At 46.6% G+C, this 23,127-nt stretch overlaps 1 pseudogene across 1 annotated transcript; it reads right to left on the reverse strand.

Annotated features, from left to right (window-relative positions):
• Positions 1–15,294: 15,294 nt before the first annotated feature.
• On the reverse strand, positions 15,295–18,885 carry LOC311426283 (very low-density lipoprotein receptor pseudogene; annotated as a pseudogene). Its single transcript, XR_014698951.1, has 2 exons — positions 18,147–18,885; positions 15,295–18,103 (listed from the first exon to the last, which is right to left on the reverse strand). The product of XR_014698951.1 is annotated as a very low-density lipoprotein receptor pseudogene (transcript).
• Between the last annotated feature and the right edge of the window lie 4,242 nt (positions 18,886–23,127).

Raw genomic sequence — 23,127 nt, forward strand, 5'->3', positions numbered from 1 at the left:
TTATGGATGGGAATCAGGGAGTCTCGGTTGGTGCGATATTGCTGCCGGTGCACAGTTGTGGTAGTAATTGGCACTTGCTGTTCTTCGACCCTCAGCAACCCCACAACAGAGGGGTCCTCTGAGAGACCAGGCAAGGTAGATAATTGTTTAATGTCCTCTGTCTCTACGGCAGCTATACCAAAAGCCCACCGGAACCCTTTTGGGTCCTTGAAATATCCTCTTCTAAGATAGTCTATGCCAAGGATACATGGAGCATCTGGGCTAGTCACAATGCGGTGCTTTTCCCACTCATTCCCAGTCAGACTCACTTCAGCCTCCAATACAGTCAACTGCTGAGATCCCCCTGTCACTCCACAAATACAGATGGGCTCTGGTCCTTTATAGCTCGATGGCATTATAGTACATTGTGCACCGGTGTCTACTAAAGCCTTATACTTCTGTGCGTCTGACGTGCCAGGCCATCGAATCCACACAGTCCAATAAACTCGATTGTCCCTTTCCTCCCCCTGGCTGGAGGCAGGGCCCCCCTAATCCTGGTCAGAATCTTCTTCGTTTCTGTGTTTGAAGGACTGTCTGCTGGAAGTTGGAGCAGCAAACTTTTCAGAGAATCCCTTTTTCTTGATTGTTTTCTTTTGCAACTCATGTACCCGTGCCTCTAGGGTCGCGGTAGATTTTCCATCCCATTTTCTCATGTCCTCTCCATGGTCTTGTAAGTAAAACCACAGGGTGGCACGGGGTAAGTACCCACCATATCGTCTTCCTTGTGTGGATGAACGCCTACCCCTGATAGCTGAGACACTGCTTTGTACAGGTGCGGAGGAGAATAATCTCTCTTCAAGTTGGTGAAACTTTTCAGAAAGTTTCTCCCAAGTGTTCTCTTTTGGTCGGTGGACACTGGTTGGTTCAGGTGGGGAGGACAATAGATTCTCTTCAAGTTGGTGAACCTTTTCAGAAAGTTTCTCCACAGCTGAGACGCAGGCCTGTAAGGAAGAGGAGAGACTTTCTTCGTACTGCCGGAGTTGTTTAGCCACTTCATCCACTGTGGGTTCCTCATCCTCTTTCCAGGCCATAATTGCCAATGAGCTGGCATATGATGATGGTGCACTCCATACAAACTTCCGCCACATGGGTCGTGTACACCTGACTTCATCTGGATCTTTGGATGTTTGTCTGAGGTCTGGATCCTCATAAATCACCTCCCGTACGGCTAATTCCCTCAGGTACTGGATTCCCTTCTCCATAGTGGTCCACTTGCCTGGTAGACATAAAAGTTCTTCCTTGAAGGGATACCTTTCCCTCACAGCTGACAGGAGACGCCTCCAGAGGCTGTGAGATTGTGCTCCATCTGCAATTGCTTTGTCAATGCCTGCGTCTCTAGCAAGGGATCCCAGTCACTTGGCTTCCCTGCCTTCTAATTCCACACAATTGGCTCCAGTGTCCCAGCATCGGAGCAGCCAGGTGACAAGCTGCTCACCTATACAGCGACCAAAATCTTTTCGCACATCTCGTAACTCACACTCGTTTAGGCTTCGGGTAGTTACTGTTGATTTTTCGGCATCCTCATCTTCCTCCTCCTGAATCCTTGATGGCCCAGCGTCATCGTCGTCTCCGTCGTCTCTATACCTAGATTTGGCAGAAGACTCTCTGCGTTCTAAACGACCTGAATCTCTATACCATTTTTTCACCTTCTCTACAGGGGCAGCTTGCACTGCTACTGCTCGTTTCTCTGACCTTGTTACAGGGTCTGCCACAGAGGTTGGAATATCCTCTGTAGGGTCAACTTGCACTGCTACAGCTCGTTTCTCTGACCTTGTTACAGGGTCTGCCACAGAGGTTGGAATACCCTCTGCAGGGTCAACTTGCACTGCTACAGCTCGTTTCTCTGACCCCGTTACAGGGTCTGCCACAGGGGTTGGAATACCCTCTGCAGGGTCAACTTGTACTGCTACAGCTCTTTTCTCTGACCCAGCCACAGGAGCTGGAGCGGCTGCAGGAGCTGGAGCAGCTGCAGGAACCAGAGCTGGAGCGGCTGCAGGAACTGGAGTTGGAGCAGTTGCAGGAGCTGGGACGGAAGTAGCGGCAGGAGCTGGAGCTGGAGCAGTTGCAGGAGCTGAAACTGGAGCGACTGCAGGAGCTGGGACTGAAGTGGCTGCAGGAGCTGGAACTGGAGCGGCTGCAGGAGCTGGGACTGGAGCGGCTGCAGGAGCTGGAACAGGAGTGGCTGCAGGAGCTGGGACTGGAGCGGCTGCAGGAGCTGGGACTGGTGCGGCTGCAGGAGCTGGAACAGGAGTGGCTGCAGGAGCTGGGACTGGAGCGGCTGCAGGAGCTGGGACTGGAGCGGCTGCAGAGTCCACCGTAGGGGTCACAGTGGCTGTTGGATCTGTCACAGGGCTTGGAGTGGCCGCAGGGTCTGTCACTAAGTTGATAGCAGTATCAATGGCAGCTCGATAGGCATGAGCCAGGCCCCAGCATGTTACAATGATTTGTGTTACTTTGGAACTGCCAGAATCGTGACACCTTTTTTTCAAGCATTCTGCCAGTTTTTGAGGATTTTGCAGTTGTTCAGGGGTGAATTTCCAAAACACTGGGGGTGCCAACTGCTCTAGATGCCTGCCCATATCCTCCCATACTCCCTGCCACCCACAACTATACTGCCTCCGGGCAGATCTCCGGATGAGCTTCCTAAGTAGTTGTTTAACTTTAAGCAGAATCTGAAGTGCATTCAGGAGGCAGAACAACAGGACTATGCTGGTCTGAGTATCCCAAGGATATTCAATATCTTGGAGAGCTATTGTAACAAGCTCGGAGGATAAGAGGGTGGTGAAGGAGGAAGGCAGAGTGATCCAGGATACAGGGGTGGTGAAGGAGAAAGGGAGAGTGATCAAGTAAGAAAAAATATCTTCCCCTTTCCCCTCCACAGATTGACTCCCTAATGGAAAAAAACAATAGGTACAATTGCTAATAGTTTCCAAGATACAGTTTCCAAAATACAGAGTCGATGATGTTACTGAGTACAAATACCAAGTTAGAGTCATGACCAGATATCTCATCGTCTCATAAGCCATTGCTACAACACTCAGTACCATAATGATCTGAAACCAGGGCCCGGAGAGGATAAACAACATGACAGAGAGCACATACGGAAAATAATGTACTATAATACTCAATTTGGAAAACAGGCGCAGCAGAGTTGAGATTAAAGCAATCAGCATTATGACAAGTGACTATTAAGCAGGTTTAATACTTAAACCAATTTTAGTTTAACACACTCTGGTCAGATCTGCCGTTATCTCAACCTTTCGGGCCCCACGTTGGGCGCCAAAAAAGACTGTCGTGGTTTAACCCGGCCGGCAGCTAAACACCACGCAGCCGTTCGCTCACCCTCCCCCCTCCCTCTCTGGGACGGGGGAGAGAAATGGAAAATGAAGCCCGTGAGTTGAGATAAAGACAGTTTAATAAGACAGGAAAATAATAATAACAAAATAATAATAACAATAATAATAATAATAATACAATGGTGATAATAGGAAAATAATAATAATATGTACAAACAAGTGATGCACAATGCAATTGCTCACCACCCGCTGACCGATGCCCAGCCTAACCCCGAGCAGTCCGGCCCCCTCCCCCCAGCTAGCCACCCCTATATATTGTTTAGCATGACGTCAGATGGGATGGAATACCCCTTTGGCTAGTTTGGGTCACCTGTCCTGGGTCTGTCCCCTCCCAGCTCTTACTGCACCCCCAGCCTGCCTGTTGGCAGGACAGAGCGAAAGGCTGAGGTGTCCTTGGCTTGGTATAAGCACTGCTCTGCAACAATTAAAACATCGGGGTGTTATCAGCACTCTTCTCATCCTAAACCAAAACACAGCATTCCACCAGCTACTAGGAAGAAAATTAATTCTGTTCTAACTGAAACCAGGACACCTACATATTCATTCTTAATCAATCGCTCTCTAATTTCTGATCCCATGTTTCATGATGGCCTCATTGTTAAGAGTCTGATGTTATCATCAACCATGGGGACTGTCGACCCCCATGGCCACACTCCCACATCTCCCCCTTCTTTATTAACATCAACCATCTTCTTGACATGAATTATTACTTCATATATCACAGTCACAATCTGGGCCATAAGGTGTTTTGATCTGGTTCTCAGGGTCCGAGGGGCTCCTATTATCTGGAGGCCTAAGCGCAGCACAGGCACAGGACATCGCAAATGTAGCATATATTCATTCTTAATCAATCGCTCTCTAACTTCTAATCCCATGTTTCAGTAGGTTGATAGTTGGACTAGACGATTTTGGAGGGCTTTTCCAACCCTAATGACTCCATGATTCACTCAGGCTGCGGAGCGGGCCCCGTTCCCCCCACAGCCACCCGTTTGCCGCTATGGCAACGGTAGGGCGGGGCCGCCATTTTGTGTCCGCCCCATCGGGGCCTCCTTATCCTTCAACGTCCCACTCGAGCGCCACTCCCTCCTTTTGGCGCGTCGCGGCGGTGTCATGGCGTTCACACTGTACTCGCTGCTGCAGGCCGGGCTGCTCGTCGTCAACGCTGTCGCCGTGCTGCACGAGGAGCGCTTCCTCCGCAACGGTGAGTCGCCGCTACCCTGCCCGCCCTCAGCGCCGCCAGCCCCGGGCCCCGTCCTGTCCCCCTCCCCCCCCCCCCCGCCACGGTCCCGGGCCCCGTCTCTGAAGATGGCGGCTGGGCTCCTGTCACTGCTTTGTGTCCCCTTTTTCTATTCCCTTCTTGTTGTTTCCTTCCCCTTCTCCCCTGTATGTTTCTGAGCTGTTTTGAGAGAGGGAGTTAGGAGAATCTTATCAAGTAGTGATAGAGCGCTGACCACATTAAATTAGGATGCTACTTAGTGTCTTTGCTAATTACGGTGCATTGTGCAAATTAACTAAAGCAAGAAGCCTTGGGCCCCTTACCAAGGCCAGTCTCCTAATAAGAGTGTGAGCCTATCTTAAGAAACTGGCAGAAACTGGTCCTGCAGATGGACAAGAGCCAAGGAGCAACTGAGTCTGCGCAAAGACAAGAGGTCAACTAGCGGTGATGAGGAAGAGTCATCAATCTTCATCCCCACGACCCCCGAGGGCCACCACCAGGAGACACTGCGCAAGCGCAGATGGGAGGAGTTTATGGAATTGACTCCTTGGAACTAACTTTAATACGAAGCGGGGACAGGTTATGAATATGTACAGCCGTATTGTGAAACTTCATGCATATGTAACTCTTTACTGCATAGAACCAAGGCAAGTTGCCGCGTCAGGTGTGCACGACTTTGGCGGGACTACCCCCTGTGCTGCCCAGCGCCGAATAAACATACCTACTTTACAGTCTTATTGATTGTGGAGTCTGTTTTCCTCAAGTCAGTTTGGTGAGCCAGCCAGGAGACACTCTGCTCGGCTGTGGGATTGACTGCAGAGTGGACGCCCCTAGGTGCACCCCGAGTATTTTCCTCGGAGGAGCCTCCACTATCAGCCGCACACTGCGGAAGCAGACAAAAACCTCCTGAAGCCACAGACAAAAGGTATGTTTTACAGTAGAGGAAGGGCCTGTAAGTCGTACGCGTGGACAGGGCAGCTGGTAAATCACACAGAGACATCTGGCGTGCAGCACAGTCCCCATATGGGAGGAGGGTACTCTACAGGCTGACCGGTAGAGCGGCCACTAGCGATCTTGGGAGTAGATTGAGCAAATCCGAGGTTACTGCTGCATCCCAGTTTTGGGAGCCAGGACGGACCTGCTAACGACTATAAGAAGCAGGAGAAGGGTAAGCGGGCCTCTCACAATTGTGACAAGGTTATCTGGATGATATTTGCAGCTGCTGGAGGGATATTAATTGGAGTGGTAATAATTGTATATCTTATTTGGGGATGGCTGGGTATCTCATGTTGAAAGCATTTGTGTAAGCGTATGTGTTTGAGACAAAGTATTGTTGTGAAGTGAATTACTCCACGAGGAACACGGTCAGAGACGATACAAACCAGTTTGGTTATTGTTTTAAGTGATATATTCTTGTGGTATGAACGAGAAGTGCAAGGGGCCTCTCTGTGTGATTGCATGATTGTGCTGTGTGAGTGAGATGCAGCATCGCTGCAAAGCGAATGCAGAGTTCCGATCCGCGATTCCATATTCTCCGTGAGGGGATCGGCCAGAGACGAACAAAACGCATGACAGACCGAAAAGAAGTGGTGTTTTATCCAAGTGTTGGCTGGTGGTGCCCGATATACAGGCCTGGCAGTGCATCTTGTAATCCTATTTTTGTTCTTAAATACATAAATGCATATATTTATTAAATAAATAAATAGGAGGGGGGCTGACTGATTATCAAAGCGGTAGAATGGAGAGTCACTTCTTTAGTGGTTCGGGCTTGAGCTCTGAGAATTTGGTAAGAAGGGGGAGAGCAAATTTATTTAGGCCTCAATACTTTTTTTAACCCCCATATTGACAGATATGCAGAAGTGATTCTGTGATAAATTAGTGGGGGGTTTGTTCATTGTCTTTGAGGAATTTGAAGAATCTGCTGAGGAGATAAGGTTGTACAATTGAATGGCCTCGATAAAGGGGGACGATTAAGCAGATACCAGGAGGGGGTGTTGGGTGAACATCCTTGAGTAAAACCAGACTCTGTAAAACTCCTTACCACAAGACATCCTTTTTGCCGCTTCACTTCCCCCACCTGAACACGAAGCAGAGGAACAACGACCCCCCTCTCAACAATAGACTGCGCAGCCTCAGCCAGTTCAACAAGTCCTGATAAGCTGGAATTCAACTGCTATAAAACAGCAACACTGAAAAGGGAAGGTGTGTGCTGTTGCGGAGCAGAGACTCCCCAGCCGCCCAGCGCTGTTTTGCTTGTGTCTGCTTACTTGATTAATAAAATAATTTCAATAGACCAGTAAATTGTGTGGTCTAATTTATAACAATTTGGTGCCGTGACTCGGATAAAGGCATCAGACTGAGGCGCATTTCAGGGGAGGCGCCCCGCCGAGTTCGGCGGCCCCTGAGACGAACCCTAAATTAGACACAAGCAAATAAAACCGGTAAACCTCAGGCAACCTTTGTGCACGAAGACCGAACGAAGACTCAGAGGAGGAGTGAGTAAAAAACGATAGGCCGGTGTTCCGTTCGGTTGGGGTTGGGTTTCCCAGAGTGTGACAACTGAGACGTCCAATTGCGGACGAAGCGAGAGCGGACCCCTCGGTAGTGCGGTTCCCACATCCCGCGAGGGACTGGGCCACGAAAAGGGGGAGCGTGTGTGTGTGTGTGTGAGGGCACTCTGGAAGATGGGCCAGAAAAAGAGTAAGCTTTCTGGTTCCATGGGTGGGGGAAATAGTGGTAAGGATATGTCCTCCATTCCCCCCGATAGTCCTCTAGGAATAATGATTAAAAATTGGAATGATTCCCCTTCTAGGCGGGGAAAGAGTAAAATTAAAATGATTCATTATTGTGTGGAAGTGTGGGGCAATAAACCCATTAAAGGGGACAGTGTCTTCTGGCCCCCGTTTGGCTCCTTCGAAGATTGGATATGCCAGGCCCTAAATATTTATGCAAACTCGAAGGAACCTTACAGCTCAGAGGAAAGTGAATATGCGCACCTCTGGATAAACACAGATACGAGGACGCGCTTATATCCTCTAAAGGAAAAAGAGGGGCGCAAAAAGAGGAGAGAAGATCTGGAAACTCCGATAATACCTCCGCCCTATAGTCCTCCCCCCGAGCCCACGGCTCCCGCTCTGAATGTACATAGTGATTCAGAGTCAGACTCTGATCAGGAGCCACGGGGACCTACAACTAGGAGCCGAGCTAGAAACCGAGAACTGGCTCCTCGACAGGGATTATACCCTTTGCGAGAAATAGCAATGGGAGGTCCTCAGCCAGGAATGGGATACGTGGTAGTTCCCATTAATTCGGGAGATGTAAGAGATTTTAAAAAGGAAATGGGAAGTTTATTAGAAGACCCATTAGGGGTGGCAGAGCGAGTAGACCAATTCCTGGGACCAAATATATATACGTGGGAAGAACTACAGTCAATCCTGGGAATACTTTTTACATCAGAAGAAAGAGGTATGATCAGGAGAGCGGGAATGCGGATTTGGGATCAGCAACATCAACAAGGGCCGGCTGCTGATATTAAATGGCCAATGCAGCCGCCAAATTGGAATAATCAGGACCCAGTACACCGGGGTCATATGCAAGATTTAAGAACTATTATCATTCAGGGTATAAGAGAATCCGTCCCCAGGGGGCAGAATATAAATAAGGCCTTTAATGAACAACAAAAAAAAGATGAAACTCCAACAGAGTGGTTGGAAAGACTGCGAAAAAGTCTGCAGTTATATAGTGGTCTGGATCCAGGAACCCCTGTAGGGGAGGCCTTGCTTAAAACACAATTTGTGGCAAAATCCTGGACAGATATTAGGAAGAAGTTGGAAAAGATAGAGGATTGGCAGGACAGAGGACTAGATGAGCTGTTAAGAGAAGCTCAGAAAGTGTATGTGAGAAGGGAAGATGAAAGGGAGAGAAAACAGGTACGAATTATGGTAGCTGCAGTGCAAGAGGGATTAAGAGTAAAGGAACAAAGGTGGAAATCAGGAAGGGATAGAGAAGAGAGAAATAATGATCAGAGGAAAAGAGATGTGACCTGTTTTTACTGTAACAGAAAGGGTCACCTGAGAGCGACTTGTCGACAGAGAAAGGAGGACGAGAGAATGTTTAAAAATGAATAGGGGTGTCAGGGGCTCTATCTGCTGGGGACCCGAAGAAATAACGAGCCCTTGATAAAGTTAAGAGTGGGTCCTCAGCGCGAGGAAATGGAGTTCCTCATTGATACAGGTGCCGAGAGATCTACAGTCCAGACCTTGCCGTCGGGTTGTCGGACCTCAGGGGATAAAGTACAAGTAATTGGTGCAAAGGGGGAACCTTTTGGGGTTCCTGTCATAAAAGAGGTAGCTATTGAAATGGGTCCTAAGAGAGTCATCGGACACTTACTATTGGTACCCGAAGCCGAATATAACTTATTGGGCAGAGATTTGATAATAGAATTAGGCATTAGTTTAGAAATAGTTGAGGAAAAATTAACAATTAAATTATGCCCTCTTCAGGTAGAAGATGAGGAGAAAATAAATCCTGAAGTCTGGTACACCCCGAACAGTGTAGGAAAATTAAACATTAAACCTTTTGAAATAACGATCAAATACCCGGAGACACCCATAAGAATTAAACAATATCCTTTGTCTGAGGAAGGTCGACGGGGACTAAAGCCCGAAATTCAAAGATTATTACAGCAAGGCTTATTGGAGCCCTGCATGTCCCCTTTTAATACTCCCATTCTGCCAGTACGGAAAAAGGACGGCAAATATCGATTAGTACATGACCTTAGAGAAATCAATAAGAGAACTGTGACCAGGTTCCCTGTAGTAGCGAACCCACATACTCTTTTAAGCCAGCTCCATCCCGAAGATAGATGGTATAGTGTGATAGATTTAAAAGATGCATTCTGGGCATGTCCCCTAGATGAAAATAGCCGGGACTATTTTGCTTTCGAGTGGGAAGACCCTGATACGCATAGGAAACAGCAATTGAGGTGGACGGTCCTGCCTCAGGGATTCACAGAATCCCCCAATTTGTTTGGACAAGCTCTGGAGAAAATTTTGCAGGACTATGACAAAGTGCCCGGAACTACAATGATACAGTATGTAGATGATTTATTGATAGCAGGAAGGGATGAGCAGGTTGTAAGACAAGCAAGTATCCAATTGTTAAATTTTCTCAGTTTACAAGGATTAAAGGTTTCAAAGCCTAAATTACAGTTTGTAGAAGAGGAAGTGAAATATTTGGGTCATTTGTTGAATAAAGGAACTAAAAAGTTAGATCCGGAAAGAGTCCGAGGGATTTTAGAATTAAAACCCCCAACCACAAAGAGACAGGTCCGGCAATTATTGGGGCTAACCGGATACTGCAGACAATGGATAGAGGATTACAGTGGAAAGGTCAAATTCTTATACAATAAACTAAATAGGGATGGGCTCCTCAAATGGACAAAAGATGATGAGGAGCAGCTGCAGAAATTGAAAGAAGAACTTATAAATCCTCCAGTCCTCAGTTTTCCCGAATTAAAGAAACCCATTTTCTTGTTTGTAAATAGCTCAGAAGGCACTGCCTATGGAGTGCTTGCACAGGAATGGGCAGGCAGCAAAAAACCTGTGGCATACTTATCGAAATTATTAGACCCCGTTAGTAGGGGATGGCCTAGCTGCTTGCAAGCAATAGTAGCAGCTGCCTTACTAGTAGAAGAGGCTCAGAAGATAACTTTTGGAGGAGAAATTAAAGTGATCTCCCCTCATAACATACGTGGGGTCCTACAGCAAAAAGCCGAAAAATGGATTACGGACGCTAGGTTGTTAAAATATGAAGGAATCTTGATTTCTTCTCCAAAACTGACTTTAGAAACAACATCAGTGCAAAATCCGGCTCAGTTCCTTTACGGAAACTCGGAGGAACCCTTAGCCCACGATTGTCTCAGACATATAGAAGAACAGGTAAAATTGAGACCTGACTTGGAGGATGAAGAATTGGCTTTTGGAAAGCGAATATATGTGGATGGTTCCTCTCGAGTAGTGGAAGGGAAGAGGAGGTCGGGGTATGCATTGGTGGATGGAAATACTTTCAAGGTAATAGAATCTGGCCCTCTAAGTCCCAGCTGGTCGGCACAAGCTTGCGAGCTGTATGCTTTGCTACGAGCCTTAAGATTACTAGAAGGAAAGAGCGGTACAGTGTATACGGATTCAAAATATGCTTATGGGGTTGTGCACACATTTGGAAAAATATGGGAAGAGAGAGGCCTTATTAATTCCCAAGGGAAGGGATTAGTGCATCAGGGGTTAATTGTGGAAGTTTTGCAGGCTATCCGGAAACCAAAAGAAATTGCAGTAGTGTATGTGAAGGGACATCAGCGGGGTCTGACTCCCCAGATCAGGGGGAATAATGTGGCTGACCAAGAGGCAAAAAGGGTGGCTCTTATGTGTATATACGAAATGACAAAAAGAGCGGATTGCCCAAGTTGTGGCAAAGATTTAAAAGAGATGCCCTGTTATGCTTGTTGGAAAAGATGGGGGGTAGATGGGGTGGAATGTAATTGTTCAGAGGAAGAGGAGCCGCCCTATAAGAACTGCTTCAAGTGTGGACCACAGAAAACCATAATTGGTGGGCGTTTTCCTCTCTTGTGTTTTACTACTAGTGAGAAGGAGAAGCTGACACAAATGGGAGTACAGGAAAATAAAGAAGGTCGGTGGGTTATACCCGATGGGAGGGAGGTGCTACCAAAATCATTGGCTATGAGGGTGCTACGGAGGTATCACGAACAAACACATTGGGGTACTCAGGCATTAGTAGATCAATTTGCAGCCAAATATATGTGTATGGGCATATACAATATAGCCAAAGAAATTGTGAATGGATGCATAACTTGCCGGAGGGTGAATGCCAAAAATATGAGAAAGAGGGTCTTAGGCGGGCGTGAACTGGCCCACAGACCCTTTGCGAAAATTCAATTGGATTTTACCGAACTTCCCAAAGTAGGAAGATACAAATATTTGCTAGTAATTGTTGATCATCTCACAAACTTTGTAGAAGCATTCCCTACGGCAAGGGCAACGGCTAATACAGTGATAAAGACATTACTCGAGAACATTATTCCTCGCTATGGGGTCATAGAGACTATAGATTCTGATAGGGGACCGCATTTTGTGTCAAAGATTTTAAAGGAAATAATGCAAAGCCTGGGAATTAAATGGGAATATCATACTCCTTGGCATCCTCAAAGCTCAGGAAAAGTAGAACGAATGAATGGGGAAATTAAAAAGCAGCTTACAAAATTAATGTTGGAAACTAAAACTTCCTGGATAAGGTGTTTGCCACTTGCCTTAATGAATATACGTACGAAGCCCCGAGCTGACATAGGAATATCACCTTTCGAAATGCTTTATGGTATGCCCTATGATATAGGGATTCCCTCTGATCACCCACAATTACAGGATATACAGCTGAATTCGTACTTAGTGCAACTGATGAACCGACGAAAAGAGATGCAGAAGAGGGGCTTAGTGGTACAGCGACCTCCCTTAGATATGGCAATACATAGTATAAAACCCGGAGACAAAGTGTTAATCAGAACTTGGAAGGATCATGTACTAACCCCTCATTGGGAAGGACCCTATGTTGTTTTACTCACCACAGAAACAGCTGTCCGGACCGCAGAAAAGGGGTGGACACATGCCAGCCGCATCAAAGGGCCTATCCACGACGAGAAGTGGGAAATCGCACCGGGAAACGCAGAACTGAAACTTACCCTACGGCGAACTCGATAAGTACCTTGGGTCTGGGTAAAAGGTCCCCCCCTGAAGAGCATTACTGCTGCCGAGAAGAACTAACAACCTCGTAGTTGGCTGCAATCCAACTGGCGAGCGAGGCAGAGTAGTGAAATGGTGGGGAGAGATATGGGCCTGGATCAGCCCCATAGGTACTTGTGGGTTCTCATAATAGCCTCGTTCTGCATCGCGACTCAACATCATCCTCATCAGCCTTTCCAATGGAGTCTGATGAGATGGGAGGATACCACCATAGTACAGCAAATTACCACGGCTGGTGCCCCTAACTTTAAGACTGATCTTTGTAGTCTAACAATTGTGGGAAGGAGTTGTAACAATCGATCAGACTTTTATATGTGTCCAGCCTCAAACCCGGGGAGGGGCTACTGCAACTACCCTAATGATTATTACTGTCCATATTGGGGATGTGAGACCATCGCTTCAGCATGGAATCCAGGGGCAGGCAGGGACAAGCATCTTGCCGTACAGTTTGGGCCTGAGAGATGCGATATCCGAGGTCGTCTGCCGAACTACCATGTAGGAGCTGAAACCTTAGCAAATGGAAAATGTAAATATTTATGGATAAATGTTACTAACCCAAGTGATCAGGGGTGGTTCACGGGAAGGAAATGGGGAATAAGATATTACGAGAAGGGGGCTGATAGAGGGGGGCTCATATTTATAAAGAAAGAGTTACCAGAGACCCCCATGGTGATCAGACCTAATAAAACATTGCTCGAGAAAGAGCCAGGTATAGCTACACAGAGGCCTATGGTTACACCTACTATAATGTGGTCCAGGGGTATAACTGAAACACCAATACGCATGTTACTTCCAGATGTAAAAAGGGAAAAGGTAAAAGACCCCGATAATAGCATGTGGGGAGTTATAAGTGCCAGCTTCCAAGTACTGAATCAGATAAACCCAGAAATGACTGAGAGGTGCTGGTTGTGCGTGAGTATCAAGCCCCCGTATTATGAAGCTATCGGGGATATAGGAGAGTCTGAATATTCGAATGAATCAAATCCTTCTGAATGTAGCTGGGGCCAGGAAATAGGTATAACATTAACACAAGTGAAAGGGAAAGGAAAATGCGTGGGAACGATCCCAAAAGACAGGAAGGAATTATGTAGTGATACCCAAGAAATAAACCAGATACATCAGTGGTTAATCCCAGCTAATAATACCAGATGGGTGTGTTCATCGATCGGGGCAACACCGTGTTTATCTTTGAAATTGTTTAATGCATCTCATGATTTTTGTGTGCAAGTAGTAATTGTACCAAGGATTCTATACCACTCTGAAGAGTATATGTACACACACCATACTGTGGCAGCATACCACTTGATAAAAAGGGAACCAGTTACAGCTATTACTATAGCTACTTTGATGACTCTTGGGGCTGCAGGAGCAGGGACTGGAATTGCTTCCCTAATAAAACAAAGTCAGGAATTTACTTCCCTGCGTATTGCTGTAGATGAGGATCTGGCCCGCATAGAGCAATCAATAACGGCTTTGGAAAAATCGGTTAGGTCATTGTCTGAAGTGGTACTCCAAAACCGCAGGGGATTGGATTTAATTTTCTTACAACAAGGAGGGCTGTGTGCAGCCCTACGAGAAGAATGTTGTGTATATGCAGATCATACTGGGGTGGTAAGAGATACCATGACCAAATTGCGGGAAGGATTAGAAAAACGAAAAAGGGAAAATGATGATCGTCAAAATTGGTATGAATCCTTGTTCAATTACTCACCTTGGCTTACTACTTTGTTGTCTACTATCGCGGGACCTTTGATACTGCTTATAATTGTACTTACATTTGGACCATGTATATTCAATCGAGTGGTAGCCATAGTAAAGAGCCGATTAGAGGCAGCTCATCTCATGCTAATACGTGCAAAATATGAACCACTCGAACAAGAAATGAAAGATGCTGGTGACTTCGCTCTCAGTAAACGAATGTTACAAAGGTTCAATGAACAAAATGGAGTATAAAAAAAAAAAAAGGGGGGGAATTGTGATAAATTAGTGGGGGGTTTGTTCATTGTCTTTGAGGAATTTGAAGAATCTGCTGAGGAGATAAGGTTGTACAATTGAATGGCCTCGATAAAGGGGGACGATTAAGCAGATACCAGGAGGGGGTGTTGGGTGAACATCCTTGAGTAAAACCAGACTCTGTAAAACTCCTTACCACAAGACATCCTTTTTGCCGCTTCACTTCCCCCACCTGAACACGAAGCAGAGGAACAACGACCCCCCTCTCAACAATAGACTGCGCAGCCTCAGCCAGTTCAACAAGTCCTGATAAGCTGGAATTCAACTGCTATAAAACAGCAACACTGAAAAGGGAAGGTGTTGCAGGAAGCACGGTCGAAAGCACGACAGACACACAGTAGAGTCAGATCATGCTCCATTTTATTGCCCGAATAGCCTAACTTTTATAGAGAACTTAACAGGGGTGGACAGTGTTTCACACAAGATTATTGGTCAAAGCACTCAGAAAAACAACCAGAAGAAAACAACCCCACCTGCAAGAAAACAGTCCCCTTGTGATTAGCAGTCACATAGACCTTGTCCTTGAGGCCAGCTACTGGTAACAATATTTTCCTGAATTCCTCAATTGGGCGATGTGGGAACACTGTCATGGGAACTTCTCATAGTTGCCCTGGTAGCTTGGTTTGCTCAGCTACAGCAAGCCATGGGATTTTTGCTGTTTCAAGAAATCCCTCAACAATTCCCCCTTCTTTTTTTTTTTGAGCAAACCAAGCCTGACACAGCAGTTTTACAAGTAACTCTTTAGCTATACTTACAACACACAACGATAATTACCACCACCATAAACCAAATCCTTAATCCCCTTGTGATTAAACCCAGCAACCATCTACACTTTGTTTCAAACAAGTCAGTGAACCATTGATTGAAAGGATTGATACCATATTGAATCTTTCTCATGTGCTCTTTCAGGAAAGTAATGGATTTGTGAATTGACTCATTATGATCAGAAAGGTTTAAACAGTACATTCCCTTAAAGTCCTCACACCCATTCCTTTGAGCCAAAAGCAAGATGTCAATAGCAGCTTGATCCTGTAAAAGCACATGTCGCAGACTATTTTGATCTGGTAACATCTCCTCAAGTATCTCTGTCATGGCATAGGCTTGCCTCTCGGCCCAGCATACCAATTTTTCTAAGTTGTTACGTGTGGCCGCAGATGCCACTCCAGGCACTGAAATTGCTAATGCCGCTCTAGCTGCAACCCCACACAATTCAACATTATCATTGCAATCCAATGCAAGCAATGTCCATTGTCATGTCTGGTGATCTCACACAACTGTAACAAGCTAGGAGCAAATACAATGAGTTTATCTATGTAACATGGACATCTGATAGCATTTGCAGGGATACCCTGCCAGGCCCCATCCCCACAAATCAGAAGCACATCAGGAGGTAAGGCCAAAGCTGTACGATTGTTCCAAACACTGTAGTTGTTACCCCTTGTCTCCGTGCTATAAACCCCTAAACCCTGCTTAGCAGCGTCATTGCAATCACAGGTGTTATTTGTGTCTTTGTACCAGTATGGCCTTTTCCAGGTTCCTGTAGCAGGAATCATCTGATATCCACGGCTACGTTCACTTTTGTAGCCACCTTTCAGGTTGATACACATTTGACTACAGATACCAAGGTTTTGACATTCATCAATGTCTCCACAGTTTCTCTTGTCTATAAACTCAAACCCAGCTGGACAGTCACATTCATTTATGATGCATTCCTCCAGGGGCTCATCACCCCAGTCCTTGCAGTCTCTCTGCTGGTTACACACTTTATTGATATCTATGCATTCTCCACTTCTGCACTTGAATTTGCCAGGTCCAGAACACTGAATAACATTGTTACAGTTTGCTTCATCAGTGCCATACAGACAGTCTCTCACACCACTGCACTGCCTACTCCCATGGACACAGTTCCCATCTTCACATCTGAACTGGTCTGGCCTGCAGGTCCGAGAAGGGCAGTTAATTTCATCACTTCCATCCTTGCAATCAGGATCTCCATCACATCGCCACTTCTTGTGGATACATTCACCTGAGCCGCACTGCACCTCACTCGTAGCACACTTCACCGGAGGTGCAGGCTGGCGGCCACACTGCTCCAAAGATTCATCCGAGTGGTTGGAGCAGTCAGCATCATCATCACACACCCAGCTGATAGGGATGCAGGTAGAACTCTTGCACTGAAACTCATGAACACCACAGGTAGGAGGTGCACACTCCAACTCATCGCTACCATCACTGCAGTCATCTTGAACATTGCAGACAAAGCTTTTGGAAATACATTGCCCACTACTGCATGTGAATTCTGCTGCACTACAAGTCACAATGCCACAACTCTCTTCATCTTCTCCACTGTCGCAGTCCTTTTCACCATCACATTTCCAGGACACTGGGATACACTGGGTTGACTGAGGACCACACCTGATTTCATTTACCCGGCATGTTCTCGTATGACACAGCTCAGCACTCTCATCAGACCCATTTTCACAGTCCGGATCCCCATCACACTGCCATCTATTTGGCACACACTGACCACTGTTGCACACAAAGTCAGATTCAGCACACGTCTTCTTCACACAAGCACTCTCATCACTGCCATCTGAGCAGTCTTCACATTTTGCTCTAGCACCGTCGGCAGCAGTGCACAGGCCGGCGAGGGCGAGCAGCAGGCAGAGTGCCCCGCAGCGCGGCAGCGCCCGCCACCGCCCCACACCTGTGTCACTTATACTACTCCTATTACCCGTGCTGTTAGTGTCAGTGGCATCCTCCTGGTTCCGTTTCTGTCTTTGTCGCCCCTTACTCTCCCCCTTTTCTTTTTGCCACTGACCATTCACCACAAATGGATGAGACACATGATTACTAGTTAGGAAAGAGAGTGTAACGTCTGCTATACGGCTGCAGGCAGTGCCGGCTGCAACCTTAGAAGCTGTTTGTGAAACAGCCTGCCGGTGGTCATTTGGCAGTGTAATCTGCGTCTCTGCACTCCTGCCCTGCAATAGAGCTAAATCGTCATTAATAGTCTGTAGAATGTGGCAACCCCACGGAATGTTATCCAGAAACATAGTTATAACACCGATCTGGGGACGAATAGTCTTTTTTGCATTGCAAGATAACCCTCTTATACAAAGAATGCCAGAGAGAAGCAGCACAGCCGCCGCTGCCTCCATGGTTACGTCAGACAGGCTGCAGGGTCCTGATGTCCGCCCCTCTGCTCTGTGCCGACTCGCCACACGGTGAGGGTCGGCTGCCATTGTCCACTGACGCCTCTGGTCTCCCGTAGCAACTCGATCTCGGATGGCCCGTATCGCACCGCGATTCCGCGTCTCTCCGCGATTCCGCGTCTCACCGCAATTCCCTTTTCCGCGTCTCTCCGCGATTCCGCGTCTCACCGCGATTCCGCGTCTCTCCGCGATTCCTTTTTCCGCGTCTCTCCGCGATTCCACGTCCCGCCGCAACTCCGTTTCCCGCGGCCCTCCGCAAATTCCACGTCCCGCCGCAACTCTAATTCCCGCGGCCCTCCGCAAATTCCACGTCCCGCCGCAACTCCGTTTCCCGCGGCCCTCCGCAAATTCCACGTCCCGCCGCAACTCTAATTCCCGCGGCCCTCCGCAAATTCCACGTCCCGCCGCAACTCCGTTTCCCGCAGCCCTCCGCAAATTCCACGTCCCGCCGCAACTCTAATTCCCGCGGCCCTCCGCAAATTCCACGTCCCGCCGCAACTCTAATTCCCGCGGCCCTCCGCAAATTCCACGTCCCGCCGCAACTCCGTTTCCCGCGGCCCTCCGCAATTCCACGTCCCGCCGCAAAACCCCGTTCCCCGCGGTTTTCCGCGTGTCTCAGCGGGAATACCACGCCTCACCGTGAGTCCTGTGTACCGTGTTTCTGGGCCGGTGTCCGGTCCGCTCAAGCGCCGGTCGGATGGGCGCTCCGAAGTCCCGACGGCGCGGCGAGGTCGCGGCGCCGCTGGTCCCGGCGCCGCTGGTCTCCTGGTCTACCTGCGTTCGGATGTGCCGGCGCCGCTGGTGTCCCGCTGCGCTGCGATGTTTCGTTCGGGTCCTGTTCAGGTCTCAGCCTGTTCGGGCGCCATATGTTGCAGGAAGCACGGTCGAAAGCACGACAGACACACAGTAGAGTCAGATCATGCTCCATTTTATTGCCCGAATAGCCTAACTTTTATAGAGAACTTAACAGGGGTGGACAGTGTTTCACACAAGATTATTGGTCAAAGCACTCAGACAAACAGCTACAAGAAAACAACCCCACCTGCAAGAAAACAGTCCCCTTGTGATTAGCAGTCACATAGACCTTGTCCTTGAGGCCAGCTACTGGTAACAATATTTTCCTGAATTCCTCAATTGGGCGATGTGGGAACACTGTCATGGGAACTTCTCATAGTTGCCCTGGTAGCTTGGTTTGCTCAGCTACAGCAAGCCATGGGATTTTTGCTGTTTCAAGAAATCCCTCAACAGGAAGGTGTGTGCTGTTGCGGAGCGGAGACTCCCCAGCCGCCCAGCGCTGTTTTGCTAGTGTCTGCTTACTTGATTAATAAAATAATTTCAATAGACCAGTAAATTGTGTGGTCTAATTTATAACAGATTCCTTGTTTTGTGTGGGCTTACTAACAAAGTGCATGAGAAAAATTGTCATTCGGTTTGAAATTCAGTCCTGTTGAAATGAAAGTTTTGTGGAAAAGGTGGTATTGTTTGTCTAGAAGACAGAAGGCTGAGTGCTTCAGGTGTTTTCCTGAAGCCCTGTGGATTTATGATTGGAACAGGGCTCATTAACAATATGAAATAGTAAAGTTTGTATGCGGAAGGAAGAGTTTAATCCCAGAGAACTGGGACATTTGGGAAGAAGATTAGGAAAAGATAGTAAAAACCCGCAGTAAAAAGGTTTGCGTGGAAATTGAAACAAGGGACAGTAACTAATATAAATAAATAAAAGGGAATGAATGGGAAATCAAGGAAATGGGTAATATCCAAAACAAAGACGTTTTAAAGAAAGCCTCCTTGGGTGCATATTGGCACGTTGGAAGGATATTGTTAGAACTGGGGGCACAGAAAGCAAGAGGACTTTCATTAAGTATTGCAATCAATGTTGGCCACTACATAAGCTAAACGGCCACTTTATGGACCAATCGACTATAACACTATCTTGCAAATAATGTTGGTTTTGAGGAGAGAAGGGAAATAGGATGAAATGTTGTCAGCATCTTGGATGGAAAAGGCGTGGAATTAAGTTGGCCCCTGACTGAGCCTTTGGTGTTGGCATGACAAAAGCACAGGCTGGAGAAAGATAAAGGAAGGGTTAAAAGGGTTGTCGAAGGTGTTAAAGGTGTGGCATGTAGTATTTGACAGAGCTGTTTGAAGTTGAATGAGCAGGGAAAGAGGATGTAGGAATGTTAATAGTTCTGCCTCAACCCGAGGCCGAGATCTCAAAATCACGGGTGTGAGCCCTCTGGGGCAGAGGGACCATGATGGGTCCCAGAGAGTTGTCACGGAAACAGAAAAGCAGTTAACTCTTAAAACAACCTTGAGTTCATGTGTGAGCTCAGATTGCCAGTGGGACCGCTCAGGGAACTATTAACGATTGCATTCCCCTGACCGACCCCCCACTGAGACCCTAATCACCCCGGAAATAATGAACGGTTATGTAAATACCAAAATCTGGTTAAATTGGGAATTGAGAATCTGCTCCAACAAGGTCCAAAAGAAACCCCTATGGAATTTTTGGACCAACTTCAAAATGCAATGGAAAACAAAACAAAACAAAAAGAATTTGGACCTAGCTTCAGAATACAAACAGAGGCAATTGGCTAGCCTCTTTCTAGGGCAAATGGCCCCTGATATCAGAAAGAAATTGTCCTAGGCTGCAAAATAAATTTACAACAGTCAGGAATGACGGGGACCTGGGGCATCTACCCTAGCAGGTCCACTAGTTGAAGAAAAACTAGGAAACGAAGAGAGAGGCTGGAATTTTTTGTTGGTTAAGGGAGCTTCTTTCCGTGTTAAGTAGTCTGTAAATGTAAGAGGAACAACTGGCCAACAGGAAAAGGCGTGGGTTTTTTTTTGTTGTTGTTGTTTTTGTTGTTTTTTTTTTTGCAATGCTTGAAATTTAAATTGGGGAAAAATGATTGGAATTACAAAATGGGAAAAACAGACAAGTTTGGTTCACGGTACTAGATTTACAGGCTGCCTTTTTCTGCCTTCCTGTGGCAACTGAAAGCCAGAAACTCTTTGCCTTTGAATGGGAAAATCCTAATAGAGGATGGGAAACTCAGCTTACTTGGACGGTGTTACCACAGGGGTTCAAGAATAGCCCCACCATATTTGGCACTGTGATCTTGAAGCTTGAAAGACCCCTTTGGGAAAAGGGGACATTGTTGCAACACACAAATGATAGCCACTGAAGAAGAAAAGGAATGTGTATAATGGACTATTAATTTACTAATTTTTTTTTTTTTTTCGGCACTAATACTGTGAACCCAGCAGCCTCTTTCCTTAGTAACAGAGTTTCCAGATTACCCATTCATGATTGCATCAAGACCACGGACACGGTATACTCCAGCTGACCAGACTTAAAGGATACACCCCTAGAAGATGCGGAGGATTGGTACATAGATGGCAGCAGCTTCATCCGCCAGGAATTTCGCCTCACAGGATATGCGGTAACAAACATCAGCCCAAAAGGTGGAAATCATTGCCTTGATAAGAGCTTTTGAGCTGGCAAACATTTGGACAGATTTGAAATATGCCTTTGGTGTGGTGCATGCACATGGGGCAATTTGGAAGGAGAGAGGACTTTTATCTTCCTCAATTAAACATGCAGAAGAGATATTGCAGTATACCTGCCTACATCAAGGAGGGGATACTGATATTGAAAGGGAAAATAGAATGGCTGATGCAGGAGCCAAAGGGGTAGCAGAACGGGCATCTGAGAGTCAAATTTTGGCATTAGTATCAGGAACAGAAAACCAGGCATTAACAAAAGCTTTCGAAAATGAGTAGAATACTCTAAGATGTAAACGGAAAATCTTACCTACAGGTTTAACATAAATAACTGTCCTGGTTTCAATTAGGACAGAGTTAATTTTCTGATGGGAGAATTGTGATACCATATTAAATTGAATGGTAATTGGAGAACATAATAAAGCATGCTGGGGAGCTGAAGTAGTGTAAGAGTTTTTAAATAGCAAATGGATAGGGCCTAATTTGTATACCATTGTTAGACAGGTATAAAAGTAATCAAGCTCCAAACAGCGGTAAATTATTTTTTTTTTGAACTCCCAAGAAAAGGGGGTATCAGTATTTGTCGGTATTAACTGACACCTTTTCAGGATGGCCAGAAGCATTCTTGACCAGAACAGCCAAGGCTCTGGAGGTAATTACAAGAAATAAAACCTCATTTTGCAGTTTCAGCAACTATATCCTCTGACAGGGGCAAAAGTGGTACAACAAATTAGCTGCCATTTGGGTATAGACTGGCAACTTCATACCACATATTGCCCTCAGTCGAGTGGCCAAGTAGAAAAATGAACCACTTAATCAAACAGAAAATTGTGAAATTGGGACAAGAATCAAGTTTGGTCTGGCCTCAGTCTATTCCTTTAGCCCTTTTGCATATACCAAGGGCAAAGGAAGGGCTAAGCTCCTTTGAAATCTTATATGGACGACCCTATGGAATACAAAGAGGAATATCCATGCAAGCTGGGGATGAACCCATGACCTCCTATATGGTGGTCTTAGGTAAACAGCTTAATGAAATTGGAAAGCATGTGAGTGGGACTCCGGGTAGAGGGTTAGATGGACCACTGCACAATAGACAAGCTGGAGGTTATGTACATGTAAAGTGTCTTGCAGAGAAGACCTTGGAACCTCAGTGGGAAGGACCGTTCCAGGTCACAGAGATCAGAATCAAGGAGCAGAATGCCTGGATCCATCACACCAGAGTGAAAAAGGCACCCAAGACCCCATGGAACATTACTCAGGTGTGACCTGGAAGGTTACATTTCTCACAGTCTTAATGGTATCGTTGGTCAAGGAAACTGAAAAGTGGGTGCACAATACCTATGTGAAACTCACCCAGGCAGTGAGTGATAGTTTCAACCTTTCTGACTGTTGGGTGTGCACACTGCTGCCTAGAGGCAACCTAGAATTCCCCATATGGGGCATACCCAGTATGAGTTGGACATTGACCTTTGCGCACGCAAGAAATGGAACATGTCCATTTGGCAAGGATGATTGCGAACATCTAGGGGAGAGATCTGAACTACTCCCATGCGAAAATGTTAACATGTAACTTTTAATCTTACTAAAACTTGAGATTATGGTGTAGGTGTCACAATATGTGCTGATAAAAAGGATACGAACTCAGAATCTCATAGCCTCAATTCTCTCGCGCAAATTTGCAAGCTACAAAAAGGATTCTATTGGCTATGTAGAGATGGGCGTGCTAGAAAAGCTTACCCTTAAATTGGAAGGGTCATTGTATCGGGGGCTGTCTTAGCCCTTGTGTTGGGTCTGTCTGAGCTGGAGTCACCTTTTCCCTGCAGCAGCCCACACAGTGCTGTGCTCTGCACTCATAGCTGGAACAGCACTGATATCACTCCAGTGTTGTGTCTATTGCTGCATAGTGCTGGCACAGCATCAGGACTCCTTCCAAGCCCCCAAGAGCCAGCAGGCTGGGGGTGGGCAAGTGATGG

Source organism: Aythya ferina (genome assembly GCF_964211825.1).
Source record: "Aythya ferina genome assembly, chromosome: W".
Lineage (NCBI taxonomy): Eukaryota > Metazoa > Chordata > Aves > Anseriformes > Anatidae > Aythya > Aythya ferina.